We start from the raw sequence: 15,533 nt of genomic DNA on the forward strand, positions 1-15,533 counted from the left end.
GAGATAGCTGTAAAGTATTAACACAGCGTGATGGACTGGATTCAGCAGTAAATGTGTGCTTTAACATTGTCTCCACACTATGAAATGGATGAGTAGAACCTCAAAGCTCAGGTATTGCCAACTCAAATGTTGCCAGAATCAAGGTTTGCATAATTGTCACAGCTGTTGTGTAATCCTGTAACTTGTGATTCTGTAATCACATGATCTTCTTTAAAAAATCTAACCACATACACCAAGTAAAACCGTTTCAATTACTACTTGAAAGAAAGAAGCTCATTTATACATTTAGCAGACTGCTAATTTACTATAAACCTGGGTATAAATGAGGAATACCAACTTGTTGTTGTTTTTTTTCTGGGAAGGTGTTTATTTTTAACGATGATGTCCTAATTGGTTCTGTTCTCTCCCTTGGCTCTCTCTGCCACAGTTCCAGAGTTATCAGTAGGCTAGATAGAAGGTGACCTCTCCTCATAAGGACTTGGACAACTCAGATTATCTGAAGACACAAACCTGATAGGAGGGAGAAGAAAAAACAAAACACTTGAAGCAAGAAACTCAAATTTAATCCTACGATCAAAGCAACTGGTCAACACTTCCATCAGAAGTGAAGACAGGAAGCTCATCAGATAGAACGAACGTCAGCCCATTGGCAACATATCACTTTGTTGCAAGCAGTGTGTCGCTTCTGCACAATCAGAGACTGTCTCAATCTCTCCACTCACCGTGGAAGTTGCCTTGTGCCTAAACTGAATTGACAAATGCATTGTAACTACAGATTTTATTTATTGTTATGGAACTGTAAGGTCTACACATAAAGGGAAAAAGTTGATGTGGAAAGCTGATCTACACTCAGCTGATGCCAGCATTCGTTAAAACTGTTCACGTGCAGAGAACAAAGCAGTGACAACCATTGGCCCTTAGCATTCCTGGCATACCTATTAGTGTCTTAAAAAGGAAGGGAAAAGTCTTTTGTTGCCCTCTCCTATCCTTTTGCCATATAAATAGTGTTTTCCATGAAATAGGAAAATATTACTTGGTATAGCATTTCTCTTGCTCATTTTTTCATTCATTTTTATTTTCTCTTTGTGGGTGTTATATTTGGTCTCTGAATCTGAATAGTTTATGGTCACAGTCCAGAAGCCTCCATGTAGCCCAACGTGCTTTGCATACTTACCTTACAAAGATCAGCAGAGACCATCTGTGACCAGAGCCTAGCTAAGATTTTGAAAGGGGAAATTTTGTCCCCTGGATTTTCCCCCCAAATAAATATTGCTTTATTTCTAATAATAACCAAGACTTTTCAAGCTTCTAGATTTCATAGTAAAGCTTGTAATAGCAAAAAGTATAAATTACAAGGGAAGAATCTACTATTTAGAAATTGCTTTGTTTTCCAAGCAGTAAGTACTACGTATAGTACTTGTAAAGTGTTAGCTATAAGTAAGCACAAAATGGATTTAAAAATACAAAGAAGATTTTCAGGCTGTGGTTATGGCGAACATAACAAAACTCAGTAGTCACCAAGGCAGGTAGTGTGATAAATGAACACACCACTCTGAGGCTAATTACTTAACGGAATACAAGAGCAATGGTCACCCATGTTTCCTTATCCTAGCCTTTATTTCTCTGTCATTTGGATGGCTGGTCAGTAGGGAGAGATTCAATGGGTGATTTAATCAACTGCAAACCATCTGCCCCTGTCCCGAGAAGATGAGCCAGATCAGCATTGAACCAGTACTTGTCAGTCCATCTTAATAGTGTGCATTCAGGCACCCTGTGTCTCTAATTCTTAAGAGTTGTTTTTTAAGACATAATAATAACTTCAAACTTCCATGAAATCTGTCTTCCACCTCAACAAACCTGGGAGAGAAAAACATGCTAAACAATGTTGACTTGGCATAATAATTCCGCCAATATCAACAGTGGCAGTCCGCACACAGAAGAAAGGACCCAAATCACTATGTAACGTAAAGATTTCTGTTAATCTGAAAGAACAAAAACAAAACAGAACGTCAGATCCTCCAATCAGGACAATTCCTAACAAATCAGTCTTTTGTAAACGTAGTGGACTTTTTGGTTACTTTATTTTGCATATATCCTCCAATTACATCAGACTCTATCTGTGGCCTTGTTCTTCATTTCAGTGTTAATCAGCTAAACAGAAATTGTTGCTTATGATGTGTGAGTGAACATACGCCACTGCCTGGCCTTTTTTTCTTCGGAGCTTGTTGTCTTTTTCGCTATATTAGACTTTGCAGTATGCCCAGAAGCTTTCCTTCATAAAATAGAAAGAAAAAAACATTTGGCTTATTTTTCACTGTAGCTAGTCTTTTATACAATAATCTTGTAAGAAAATTTCTTGAATTCTAAATATTACTCTTTCTAGATTTTTGAAATCGAAAAGTTTTCAGTAAAAAGTTTCTTACTTTATTTTATTATATTAGGTAGTAAAAATGTAGGGTTATTTACCATAACCTGTTCATTAATATCAGAAATTTACAATAGCATTTTAAGACCATAGTAGGATTCTAGCATACCGTGTAGTACCTATGGAGTATTGTAAGAGCTAATTGTCCGAGATGAATTGCTTCTCATCTTGTTCTCCAGTTTCCATTGTTGGTTTACTGCAGATTTGTATCCTGTGTCAAATTTAAGGTATTATTGATAAACCTTTCAACCAGCAGCAAGAAGTTCAAAATTTTTTCTGTCACTGTAACAGAAAACACAATATGTATATAACATTTATGTAGCAATAAATGTGCCATCTTTTTTTAACATAGTAAGCTAGTGAGTTTTTTACATTCCTCTCAAAGAATAATGCATTTTTTCCTCCATCTCATTCCTCCCAGAAATGTCCACACTGCTTTTTTCCCCAGCTTTCTTGAAATATAATTGACATATAATACTGTAAAGTTTAAGGTATACAGCACAATAATTTGCTATATGTATATATTGCAAAATGATCACCACAGTAAGGTTAGTTAACACATCCATCACCTCGCATAGTTGCTTTTTTGTATGTGTGGTGAGAATTTTAAGACCCACCCTGCTTTTCCTGTCTGCATTATCTGCGACATTATCTACTTGGGAAACCTGGCAGGACAGAATCAGACTTGTAGAAATAAGTTGGTAATCAAGTCTGTAGCTTCTCTGGGATGTCTGTTTCTCCTCTTTCTCTCTTTACTGATAGAGGCCTTTTAGCCGCTCCCTGAAAGTTGACCAAACATCAATTAGTAGTTAAAAATCGACTCATTTGCAGATCTAGAGAAAAACGAAGATGGGAAAAGACTCAGATGAGGCTTTTCAATTCAGCATCCTTCAAAGCACTTTCACATGGTGTATGTCCCTTTTCCCACACAAAGCCTATGTTATAATTAGGGAATGGTATTCCTTACTGTTTTTCAGATAAAAAGTTCTGCTTTCATCCCAGTTTGCACACACACCACCACAAAAATATGCATAGTGATTAGCGATGAGGACTTCATGCCAAGCAAGAGCCTGAGAAAAACAGTGGACAAACTTCCTGTGGGGCCTGTGTGTGATACCTGTGGTCATTATCACACCCTCTTGGGAACCTGGCAGGTTGCTTCTCTTGGTGAATTCTGAAGTCCACTGTTCACACTGGAGACCCAACGGATCATTTTAGTAATGGTGGGATTTGGTGAAAGCAGTTAAACATTTTAGTTTGATTTTTCTTTATACAAAATAAACTACGTTAAAAGTTCCATCTAAGAAGAAACTACAGAATGTTAGAGCTGAAGTGGAATCTAGAGACCATCTCATTTAACCACCTTATTAATAGATTTATAAAAACTGAGGCCCAGACAGGTTGTGTGTTTCCAAGAGAACATAACTAGTAACAACAGATCAAGACACTTAAAACTTTTCGTACAAAATCTCCCTGCCTTTATTTTCTTTGTCTACTGATTTTTATTTTTTTTATTGGGGGAACAGTGTGTTTCTCCAGAGCCCATCAGCTCCAAGTCGTCATCCTTCGAACTAGTTGTGGAGGGAGCAGCTCAGTTCCAAGTCCAGTTGCCGTTTTCAATCTCTAGTTGCAGGGGGCACAGCCCACCATCCCATGCAGGAATTGAACCTGCAACCCTGTTGTTGAGAGCTTGCGCTCTAACCAACTGAACCATCCGGCTGCTCTCTCTACCAATTTGTAAGCCAGTTCTATTTAGTGGCTTTAATTTTTCTACTACTTTATTTTTCTTTCATTTTTCTCTTCTCTAGTTCGTGTATTTTTTGTTCTATGGAAAGTAATATATACATCATATCATGTGAGAGTGTGTGTGTGTGTGTTAAAGGTTAAAAGAGTGTTAACTTTGGCATCAAACAGTCCTCAATTCAAATCCAAGCTCAATATCCAATTAACTCCATTTCCTTATCTGAAAAAATGGAGATACTAGAATTGTTTTAATTATTGAATGAAATAATGTACGGAAAGCTCTTACCATGGTTCCTGTCACATAATAAGTACTCAATAAATGACAAATATTTTTTAAAATAAATAGTAGCTTTCCTTATAACCAGCTCCCAGGATGATTCCTCTTCAGCCATCCTGTGATAGGTAAATGGTGGTAAAATCCACCCCAAGAAGATGTCAGCCCATCTTTGCAGGAGTCTACATTCTTTTGGGGCAATCCAATTTATTTACAATGCCCTCCTATGGCTACATTTCATGAGGACTTTTTTAAAACTTCCCATTTCAAGAGTGAGGCCCAGTCACACTGGGTTGTTGGCTCCTGAACGTGGGTCCTAGGAAGCAGATGCCAAGGTGGGTGGATGTGCTGGGGATTTACTGGGTGTAGTTTTTATGGGAAACAGAAGGGAAAGGAATCAGGAGTAGCCGTCGCCTTCAGACCGTGCTGCAGGGCTGGCATCTGTGGAAGAAGGGGAGAAGGAGGATTAGAGAGAAAGAGCCTCAGACTGCCCTGGAGTTCGGAGAAAGTCCCGGGCTGTCCAGTGGGGTCCAAGAAGACTGCGCATTGAGGGGCCCTGTGTTGGGTAGAACCGGTGAGGTGCTAACGTCCCTATTGTGGTCAGTCATTATTGGGAGTCCCCTGGGGAGGTGGACCTCAGTGTGAACACTGCAGCAAAGGTGCTGCACCTGAAGGCAGACAGTTCAGGGGACCCCCCGCAACAGGTTATCCCTTGAAGGGAGACCTCAGAGGGGCGCCTCTGAGTAACACCTTTTTGTGACTTCCTACAAAACTGGCAAAACCAAACCAAAGGGTCTTCTGTAGTTGCTGAGACCGTAACTGACCTTGGGCTCATCAGCATTTCAAAAATTGCTCTTCTTTCTCCCCTGGCATTCTGTGGTCAAAGCACAGCTCCACATTGTCGGGAAGGATGAGTCCCGTTCCTCCCACACCTGCATGGGCTGCAGGGTGGGCTGCACCCCAGGCAGGGTCGGGCCGAGTCCCTGAGTCACGACCTGTGTTTAGTGTTCTGGTGTTCACAGGACATCGTGGTTGCCCGGGTCAGTGATGGCCCACCGTGTTTGTGGCCACCTGAGTTTGGAAGGCCACATGTCCTCCTAATTTTGGGTGGTTTTCCCTATGAGTGTCCCCAGCCCCAGAAGCTCTTACCTCTGTCCTATATGGGGGCATGTGCATGGGAGTAGAAATATCTTTCCTGGCTTTTTTCTTTCCCTGTTTAATCACTTATTCTGGAAGACAACCTGAAAGGGTGTTTCTGTTCCCTTTGGCCTAGACCTACAGTCTCTCCCCAAAACTGATGAGGAATACTGCTGTGTGCTTGCCAGGTGCTCTTTTCTCACTCTTGAGGATCAGTGTTCCACTGGACAGGGTCCCTAGCTGAAGCTTTACAGGCTCGCTGATCCATTTTATCCTTAGGCACTGGAAGCAACGCCCAAGGCCTGCAAACATTTCAAAGCCTGTGAAAATTTTGCAACCTGAAAAAATGTTATGGTGCCAAAAGGTAAATCGCAAAAATGAAATTCATTTCGAAAACGATTATAAAAATAATCTCAATTTTTTTACAGCAAACTAAAATGTTTAATGTGGGATTAGAGCTCATTTTGATACATTTAATTATGACAGAGGCTAGGACTTTCAAAGGCCTTACAACCATCCTGGTTTCTTCAATTCCACAGTCTGTTATCACTTTCTCTTCTCTGGTTTATTGATAGTTTTCTTGAGAAGAAATAACAACTGTGTCTTCCCCTCTGGAGGCAAGGACCATCTCTAGATCTCTGAAGAGCTACTCTGCCTGGGCCCGGAGGACCCAAAGGCAGCATGGATTTTTTAGAAACTCTCAACAGGCCACTTTTGCCCTGCTCCCAGCGCCAGGGCATTCCTTCCTCAGTCCTTTACAGCCCTAGGAGACGGCTTTTTGCTTTCTCCCATGTCCTTGGCCTTTTGCAGGCCCCTTTCCTGCAAACCTGAATCTTCTCTCCTGGACAGTTGGTGACCCTGAGTCTTTGTGAGCCTGTGGTGGCAGCCCAGTGTTGGGAGCAGGCCATGGCCGGCTCTCTGGTCAGCCAGCCAGCAGGACCACGTTGTTCTGAAATACACCCAGCCATTCGCCATGATCGCTTTTCTCCATCGCCTGAGGACTCCCAGTGACCACTCTCAGTGCCCAGAGAAGTTGGCTGATGTGTTCCAAAGCAGCACAGTCATGAAGCATCAGTCTGCCTTGGGGGAGCCACCTCACACTCAGGAGGCAGCTCCCCTGACACCTCCCTCACTTCAGGCCCTGCCACCACACCCACTCATTCCAGGCCTCCCCCAGGCCATCCTGCCTCATCCTCATTAAAACCTGTGCTGAAAGGAGCAGGATTGTTTTTCAGACTCTCAGCAGTGAGTTATTGATCAATACTGATAGTGCAAGGACCTTGATCTCACCCAGGACTGGCAGAGATTAATTAGCTTGATTCCCAAGCATAATCCTAATTAGGCACAGGAAGAAAGGAAAGAAAACACAAAGGAACTATTCTTCCCCAAGAACCACCGGCCTTGTGTCCAGGGGTGGAGGAGGAGCAGGAAAGAGGAAGAAACAGGGAAACATGTCCCAGCACCTGAGTGTTTCCTGCCTGGTCCAAGCTCAGGTCATCAAACTCGTGGGCACAAACAATGGTGAGGAGGGGGTGCCTTCCTGCAAGGGTCGCATGTTTGCTTTGCACCCTGCCTAATGACGTGCAGGAAGGCACAGCTAAGCCGGAGGTACCTGCATCATTGGAAGTGCTGCTCTAGGCTTGCTCGGCCACCGGGGGCTGTAGGTACCAGCAGTGGAGAAACTCAGCTCCACTGGGCTAGGGGGAGAAAGGGTGGATGGGGAGGGGGTAATTGCCCTGAGACCTGAGGAGAAATAGTGAAAGGAACCATTTGGGGGCAGGTGAGGAACAGGAGCCGTCTTGCTCTATTATTGGCATTTTCTATAACTTTCCAGCCAGGACTGTCGGCCCAAATGGCTCTTCACTGGTGGTGGGGAGGGTAACGGGAGGCAGAAGGGACTTGCGACGTAGCAGCCATGACATTTGACTAACCCACCTAACCACTCTGAGCTTCAGTTTCCTTTTCTGTAAAATGGGGATAACTAATAATACTAGCTCACGTGATGGTTATGAGAACTGAGAAATTCAGAGGCTTATGGCACATAGCAGGCACTTCCTAACCCCCCCCCCCCAATGAAAACAAGTCAAGGGAACAGCAAATCAAAAACCGATGACTTGCACACCTACCCTTTATTCACTAGCACAGACTGAATAGGCCTGACAGTGTGACAGGCACTTGCAGACTTTGCCATCCCTGAGGTCACAGTGGCGTGTGAACACGGCCTAGTAAGAGGAGTTGCAGACAGTGTGACCAGAGAAATACAGTGGACTTGGGTACAAAAAGGCAAGGATCCTGGCCAGGGCTGACAGGCAGGGCGGGGGTTCAAAGAAGGCTGCTGGGAAGGAGTGCCACACCCCTGAGTCTGACCAGGAACAAGGAGAGAGTTCAAGGCCTCGCTGATGCTGAGCTCAGGAGAGGTAGTAACAAAAGGGAGTCCCTGCGTCTGCTGTCCACCACCAACCACCCATGCCCACACCCACACCAAAGTGTGGCCCCTTCTACCTCCTCCGCTCTCTACTCAACCTGTGACCTGTGTTGGGACCCTGATCCAACCAACCAACGACAAAAGTACAGCCATGAGGCACTTGAGGAAATTTGAACACTGGCTGGACACTTGATGGTATCAAGAAAATAATTGTTTATAATTTTAGATGTGATATTGTGGTTGTTTTCTCAAAGTGCTTGCCTTATAGAGATTCACACTGAAGTGTTCACAGAGGGAGTGATGGTTACAGAGGGTGTCTGCAATTAACCAGCATAATCCACTGGCGGGCAGGGGTGACGGGGAGGTTTCGATGAAACAAGAGTCAGTGAGTTGATTGTTAATTCCGAGTGATAGGTATGTGGGGATTCATTATTCTCTTTACTTTTGTAGATGTTTGACATTTTTCACGATTGAAAGTTGAAAGAAAGGAGAAAGGCAGCTAGGAAAGGACGAAGGGAGGCAGAGATGGGGAGGAAAGAAGGAAACAGATTCTGCTCATGTGCCCCTTCTGAAACTTTCCCCTGATCACCACATTGGCAGGGGGAGAACAGGCCGTTTTTGCTTGGGCAGAGCATTGAAGCCCATGAAGGGACAAGTGGGACATCCAGGGAGCATCCCCAAGCTGTAGCCCCTCTGGGGACCAGCCCACACCATGGAGACACACGGCAGGACAGGTGGTACACATGACATCAGGTAGCGAAGGGTCATGGGACCAGGAGGGAGGCATTAGAAAGGGGACCATTAATAGCTGTCGAGGAGGAAGCTATGTGACCCAGCTTCCCTTCCTAAGGAAAGGGTGGCAGGGGCTTTGGAGGTGGGTGGTGGGGAGCGTGTCCCAGGATCAGAGTGATTTTCTTTTGAAGGAGAAAGAAAGCCTACTGTACCCCCAACTACCAAGCAGGTGGTATCTGGAGACACAGGCAACTCAAGGCAGTTTGTGGTCTGGAAATTGGAAGTATCTGTTCCCCGACCAGCTGGCAGATGGCCCTGGTCTAGGGCCTGGGTCTGCCCCCACCAGGGCAGAGCTTCCCCCACGTGCCTGCCTCAGGGATGCATGACCAGACGGTTCCCACTTTGCTGAGCTTCTCCAAGCTTCCCAGCAGGACTGAGAATCCTACAGCACTGACCCGCTCCCAGAGGAAGGGCTGTGTCTCCGTGCAGCCTGCATGGGGCAAAGAATGTGTGGGAGGGACGTGTCCAGATCTGCCTGGGACGCTGCTAATGGGGAGAAAAGAATCTGCCAACCAGTGTCGGCGAAAGTGGATTTTGCAACAACCTGGATGATGTTAAGTGCTTGGGGGGCCTGGGATACCAAATGTTTAATATTTGGAAAAGAGGCTGTCTAAACAAAATAATTAGGAGGCTCCTTTGTAGTGATATGAAAGAGATGAATTGGGTTTATCCGACATCAAAGGACAGGAGATACAATGGGGAAGAGGCCCCTGGGCAGCGTGGGCAGGGCGGGAGTGGAGACTCCAGCAGTCTCAGGGTGGGGAAGGCTTCCCCATAGTGTGCGTTTTGAGGATTGCTTTGAAGCCCCCCCCCATAAAATTTTCACCCACTTATTCAAAATGCTTCCTAAAACCTAGCTCCCCCAAAGCTGCCTTTTCACAAGTGACATTTACCACCAACCAGGAGAAACACAGGAGCCTACCCCCCAATGTTTGCAGTGTGAAGGGGGTGTTCACAGACTGTCCCCTTCTTCAGGCTAAATCGAGGACTTCAGGCCCTGCCACTGGTGCAGTCCAGCAAGATGGGTGAGCCTCCTGCTTCTGCCTCCACTGACTGGCAAGCCCTGGGGGAGGCCCTTAGCCTCTCAGCACAAGTGGCCTTGCTTGTAAAATGGAAATGATAATCCCTAAATCACAAGGGTGTGGTGCCCAGGGAGAAAGAGAACTTGGAGAAAAGGAAGCCAGGGGATCCCCTGGATGGATGGAATAAGCAGTCACCCCAGAGGACCTATTTTTTCCAAGACCGCAGCAGAGAGCTGGTCAGTGGCACTGCCCTCGGCAGCCTCCTGGCCCAGGGCTGACCCAGGGCTGGGTCCCTGCTGCACAGCCTGCCAGCCCAAGTTACCCGGTTGGGACACAGATTCATTTAACCCCAAAATTCTGTGGTTCTACATCTCAGTCTCTCATTGTGAAGTGTTTGTGGAAGAAGTGACATAACATCTGGGATTTATTTTTTAAAATTTTCGCCAAAAAAAAAAAAAGAATGTACAGACTAGATGAAACAAGAATGTCAGAATATTGATAGTTCTTGAAACTGGATGAAGATACATGAAGATTTATTGTTTTATTCTTTTGTGTGTCCTTGACATTTTTCATAATGAAAAGTTCATCACAAAAATAAATTTCAGGCTCTTGTAGCTCCTGTTCCCTAGCAGGCAGAGCTGAAGCTGAGCTCTCTCCCCGCCTCTCCCTCCAACATTTGGGGTCTCCCAAAGTGGCAGGCACCCTTCGGGTGCTTCGGGAGACAGACACAGTGATGACCACAGGCAGACCAGCAGGAGAGGCAAAGAAATTACAAAGCAGCAGGGTGTGTGCTCCTCAGGAGGCAGATGGGGCTCTAGTCGTGAGGAGGGAGCAGTTAACTCAGATGAGAGGGTGTCAGGAGGACCACAGACGTTGGCTGGGGGCTGCAAGGGGAATTCTCCTGAGGTGGCTGCTGAGGTGGCTACTGTCTGCAGCTATTCCAGAGTTAAGATCGAAGGCTTTAGAGCAGGGGTGTCCAAACTGCTGCCCGCGGGCCAACTGTGGCCCGCGATCCATTTTTTATTGTCCCGCAGCAAATTCCAAAAATATATTTAGTTTACTTAAATAAACCAGGTGAGGCAATAAACATTTCACCTCAAGTGAGTGGCCCGGCTGTTTGTGTATTTTACTGCATATGGCCCTTGGTGAAAAACGTTGAAAAAAGTTTGGATGCCCCTGCTTTAGAGAATCTGGTCTGGACTTGAATCCTGACTTGGCTTGGAAACATATGATCCTAACTGGAATATCTGCAGCCAGTCACCCCTTCAGCAGCCCCTCCTGTCAAATTCAGGGCCTGACAGGCTGGTAAGTGAAAGACCTTGGGCTTCATCTTTTTCAATTTAACTCTTTCTTTTCAATAATTGTGGATTTCCAGAAGAGTTGCAAATATAGAAAGTTCCCTTATATCCTTTATCTTGCTTCCTCTAATGCTAATATCTTACATAACCATGGGACATTATTAAAACTTAGAAATTAACAGAGGCACATTATTAGTAACTAAACAACAGACCTTATTCAGATTTCGCCGTTTTCTGCACATACGAGGTATCATCAAACAATACAGTGCATTTTTTTTTAAATTATTATGTAAAAGACACATTGCCATTAATCCCCCTCAAAATACTCCTGCCCCCACCCCCACCCCCTGCTTCAAACACACCTATCCCATCATTCTTGCCACTTTCTGAAGCAGTTCCAGAAGTTCTCTTTCGTGAGTGCTTTAGTTGCACTGTGATAGCTGCCTCGATGTCCTGAATTGATTCAAAACATTTTCCTTTCATGGTCATTTTGACTTTGAGGAAGAGCCAGAAGTCACACGGTGCCAGATCCAGTGAATAAGGTAGATGAGGACGCACAGTAATATTTTATTTGACAGAAATTGCCGTACCAAAGTGATATGTGACATGGATCGTTGGCATGATGGAGGATGATTTACACCACTCTTTAAACACACCTTCTCTCAACCATAGCTCACACCCGACTGCACCAAACAAGTTGAAACTTATCACACACTGTTACTAAGGTTCGACGCGCCACTTCCTGTATTGAAGATCCCTGCCTTTCCCTTGGATGGCACTCGGCAGCAGCACTCACCGTATTTCTTGATCACAACAGAAAGGCTCCATGTCACACATCGCTTCTGGTGTATGACAATTTTTGTCAAATAAAAACATTACGGTGTGTCCTCATCCACCTTATTCACCGGATCTGGCATCATGCGACTTCTGGCTCTTCCCCAAAGTCAAAATCATCATGAAAGGTAAACGTTTTGAATCAATTAGGACATCCAGGAAGCCATGACAGTGGAACTAAAGACACTCACCAAAGAGGACTTCCAGAACTGCTTCAGAAAGTGGCAAGAACGAGGAGATAAGTGTGTTCGAAGCGAGGGGGAGTATTTTGAGGGAGATTAATGGCAATGTGTCTTTTACTGTAATAATTTTTTTTTTAAATTTAAACATTCATTGTAGTTTTTGAGGACACGTCATATGTTCTTTTTCTGTTCCAGGATCCAATCCACAGTACTACTGCATTTTACTATGTGTTCAATCTGCAACTATTTCTCAGTCTCTCCTTGTTTTCTCATGACTTTGACACTTTGCAGAGTACTGAGAAGGTATTTTGTAGAATGTATCCTGATTTGGATTTTCCTGTCATTTTCTCATAATTAGACCTGGGTTACGGATTGGGGGAAAAATAGCCCAGAGGTAAAGTGCCCTTATCACATCAGGTGAGGGACACATGCTACCAACATGACTTGTCACTAGTTATGTTACCCTTGATCACTTGGTTAAGGTGGTGTTCACTGGGTTTCTCCACTGCAAAGTTACTATTTTCCCTTTCCACGTTTTATTCCTTAGAAGCCAGTCACTAAGTCCAGGTAATTATCAGGGCAGAGGAATGAAGCCACACCTCTTGGAGGAAGGAGTATTCTCATTTACATTTGGAATTCTTCTGTCAGAAAGATTTGTCCCTCACTTTACTTAATCTTTTTAAGCCTCAGTTTCTCATCTGTGGAATGGGGATAAGTGCCATTATCCAAGAGGGTTGTTAGAACATTTAACTAATAGAATGTGTGGAAAGCACTTAGCACTAGCAGAGGTTAAATACTATGATCGCGAATGATCCAAAGACACATCAAAGTATTACAGGAGTCATTTAACTCTAGGCCCATTGTGCAGCTGCTGGTGTTGGTCTCCTCCAGATCCAGGGATTGAAGTCCCCTGAGAGGGGCCGTTTGGGCCAGGATCGTGTTAGCCTGCTCTCTGCTTCCCGTGAGCCCTGCAGATGAGAGGTCTGGAGACAGAAGGCCAAAAGCCCACCGAAGGCCCGGCCTTGCAGGCAGAGAGGGAGCAGGTCGGGTGAAGGGAACCCCAGAGGAGCTGGGCTGAGATGTGGTGTGTGGATTGGATTTAGGTGAAAGATAACAAAAAAGTGGTGAGAACCAAACACCTCAGAAACCACTCTGGAGACAGGTTCAAGTAGAGCTTAATGTATAGTGAGCACTCAATAATTACATGTTCATTAAATGGCTTTATGAACAACTAAACAAAAAATACTGGACTGTGAGTCCCGTGTTTTGGGGCTTGCATTCCAGATTTTTTTTTTTTTTTTTTGCCAACTTGCTGTGTGATCCTGAGCAAGTTTCTTAACTTATCTGGGCCTCATATGCCATCTATGTAAACTGTGAGGAAGTTGGGGAGAGAAAGGGCCTAGGTCCAGGCTCTAGAGGCAAGGCACTGACCCCCACTTCTCCTTCCATCACCCCACTTTCCATGAGCCTGCCTAAGGGTGGGACTCTTTTCCTCACTATCAAAGCACATGCCGCAATCTTAGCACTTATCAAAGGACCCGGCATCGTTGGAAGCTTGTCGGCATGTGCAGTAAAGGCGGTTGTAACACTTGTTCTGGCTGCTTTGCTCTGTGCTTCCAACACTGCTCCCTTTGTTGCTCTTTATCTCCCCCCCCCCCCCACTTTGTCACCTCATGTTTGTCTTCAGCTGCTGAAAGGGCCACGTTTGTTTCAATTACAAATAAAATCACTTAGTGGTCTCCTGGGGGTGGGGGACCGCCTTGTGCAGTCCTCGGAGGCGGCTGCCAGCCTCTCTCGGAAGGGTGGATCCTTTCTTTCCTCCGTGTTTATTTTCAGACAAAGACAAGCGATGGAGGAGCTCTCGGGATCATAGCCTTCAGAGGCAAGGCTTAGCTTCGGTGTTCACCCCAACACTCATGACCTTACTGTGTGTATTCCTGGACCCGAGTAGAGCAGTTCCCTTTACCCTTCCGGGAGGAGTCTGGGAAAGGAGATCACTAGACAGGAAAGGGCTTTTCAGAGGTGGGGTTGGGTAAGGGGGATGATGAATTATTTTTAACCTTTGATTTATTTTTCAACCTAGACCTCTCCTTCCTAGAAGGGCTCTTTCTAAATCTAAGCTGCCTCTGTAGGCTGCTGCCTTAGTGTCATGGTATATCCCGCCTCCAAGTTTTCTGGCTTTTTCCTCCCACGCCAGTTTTCCTGCCCAGCTCTAGTCACCCAGGCCTGGCCGGCGCTCTGCGCTACTGGCACAGCCAACCTTTAACTGGCAGCTCTGGGGCGCCCCCTGCTGCCTAAAATTGTTGTGACCGTTGGGCAGAGGTTCAATTTGGGGGCTGGTTGGATTCACATTGCGTTGGCCACAAACTTAGTGGCAAACACTATCAAAATGAACTTCTCAATTATCCCAAAGCCGGCACTCAGCTGCGTATTGTGCAGACACGGTAAGATGCAGGCGGTCTCTGCCGGGTTACAGTGGCCCCTGCAGCCCTGCCCGCCTCCAGCCTGGAAGTTCCGCACCCGCCCCTCTTTTCACATGACCCTCTTTTCAGCCAGACCCCAGGCTCTGGGCCAGCCTTGCCCTCAGAAACGAGATTCAAATACCTTTAGATGAGAAGGGCAAGAGAAGAGCAAGCATGGCAGCCTCGAGATGCCAGCCCAGCAGGTGCCACGCGCCTCCCTTTCCGGTTCTCACTTGCTCTGGGGACCAAGCAATAGCCAGTGACAGGGTCCCCCTTGTGCTTTACTCTCTGCCCCCGTTCCCCTAAGAATCAAGTCTGGTTTTCCATCTTCCAAGGGCCAAAGCCCATTCTCCGCAATCCTCCTGCCCAGCCTGGGAGGCGTCTGGGCTCCGGGGCCCCTCTCACTAGGACCAGTGCTGCCTCAAACAGGAGGCCCCGCGGGCTCAGTGGCCAGGCCCCTCCCACACCGTAGGGGCCCTCAGGAATGTTTTAATTTCTTTTAAAATCAAAAGGAAGAAATCTACTTTTAGGTTGAAGAAAATGTTTTAATATTACCATATTCATTTTTATACCCACACAGTCGTAAAATATAACCATAAATGTTTTGATGAAGAAAAAATGCCTGGGACCCACCAAAGTCCTAATGTCCCCTGAACACTGCCTTCGCCATCTGAGGACTGGCAGGGTTAAAATGCTGGCAAAAGCCAGTTCCTTGGACATGGCAGTGATAGAACCTCTCTAGAGAGCCTCACATGGAGTCTTTGCTCCGTATTTTCTCTCTTAATAAAAATGTGTAATGTTTGCATTGTCCAAGAACAAACAGAACCTTGGCTTGTGTTTCGTGTCTTAGGAAATGGGTCTCGTGTACTTTTGGCTGTTGCTTCATGTTCCTGGTAGTTACAGATTCGACCCCCTTTGGAATGAAGGGACAGTAGTGTG

The 15,533-nt window shown here is 45.5% G+C and overlaps 1 protein-coding gene across 13 annotated transcripts in view; it reads left to right on the top strand.

The window, feature by feature from the left end:
- Positions 1 to 2,772, top strand: part of TCF12 (transcription factor 12) — a 320,504-nt gene extending 317,732 nt beyond the window's left edge. For all 13 annotated transcript variants that reach the window (XM_088797234.1, XM_088797233.1, XM_088797235.1 and 10 more), the window contains one exon: positions 428 to 2,772. The gene's annotated coding sequence lies outside the window, so the exon portion shown is untranslated. The remainder of the gene's footprint in view (positions 1 to 427) is intronic.
- Positions 2,773 to 15,533: the final 12,761 nt, after the last annotated feature.

This window comes from Rhinolophus sinicus, chromosome 3 (assembly GCF_057876585.1).
Source record: "Rhinolophus sinicus isolate RSI-liver-muscle chromosome 3, RSI-T2T, whole genome shotgun sequence".
Lineage (NCBI taxonomy): Eukaryota > Metazoa > Chordata > Mammalia > Chiroptera > Rhinolophidae > Rhinolophus > Rhinolophus sinicus.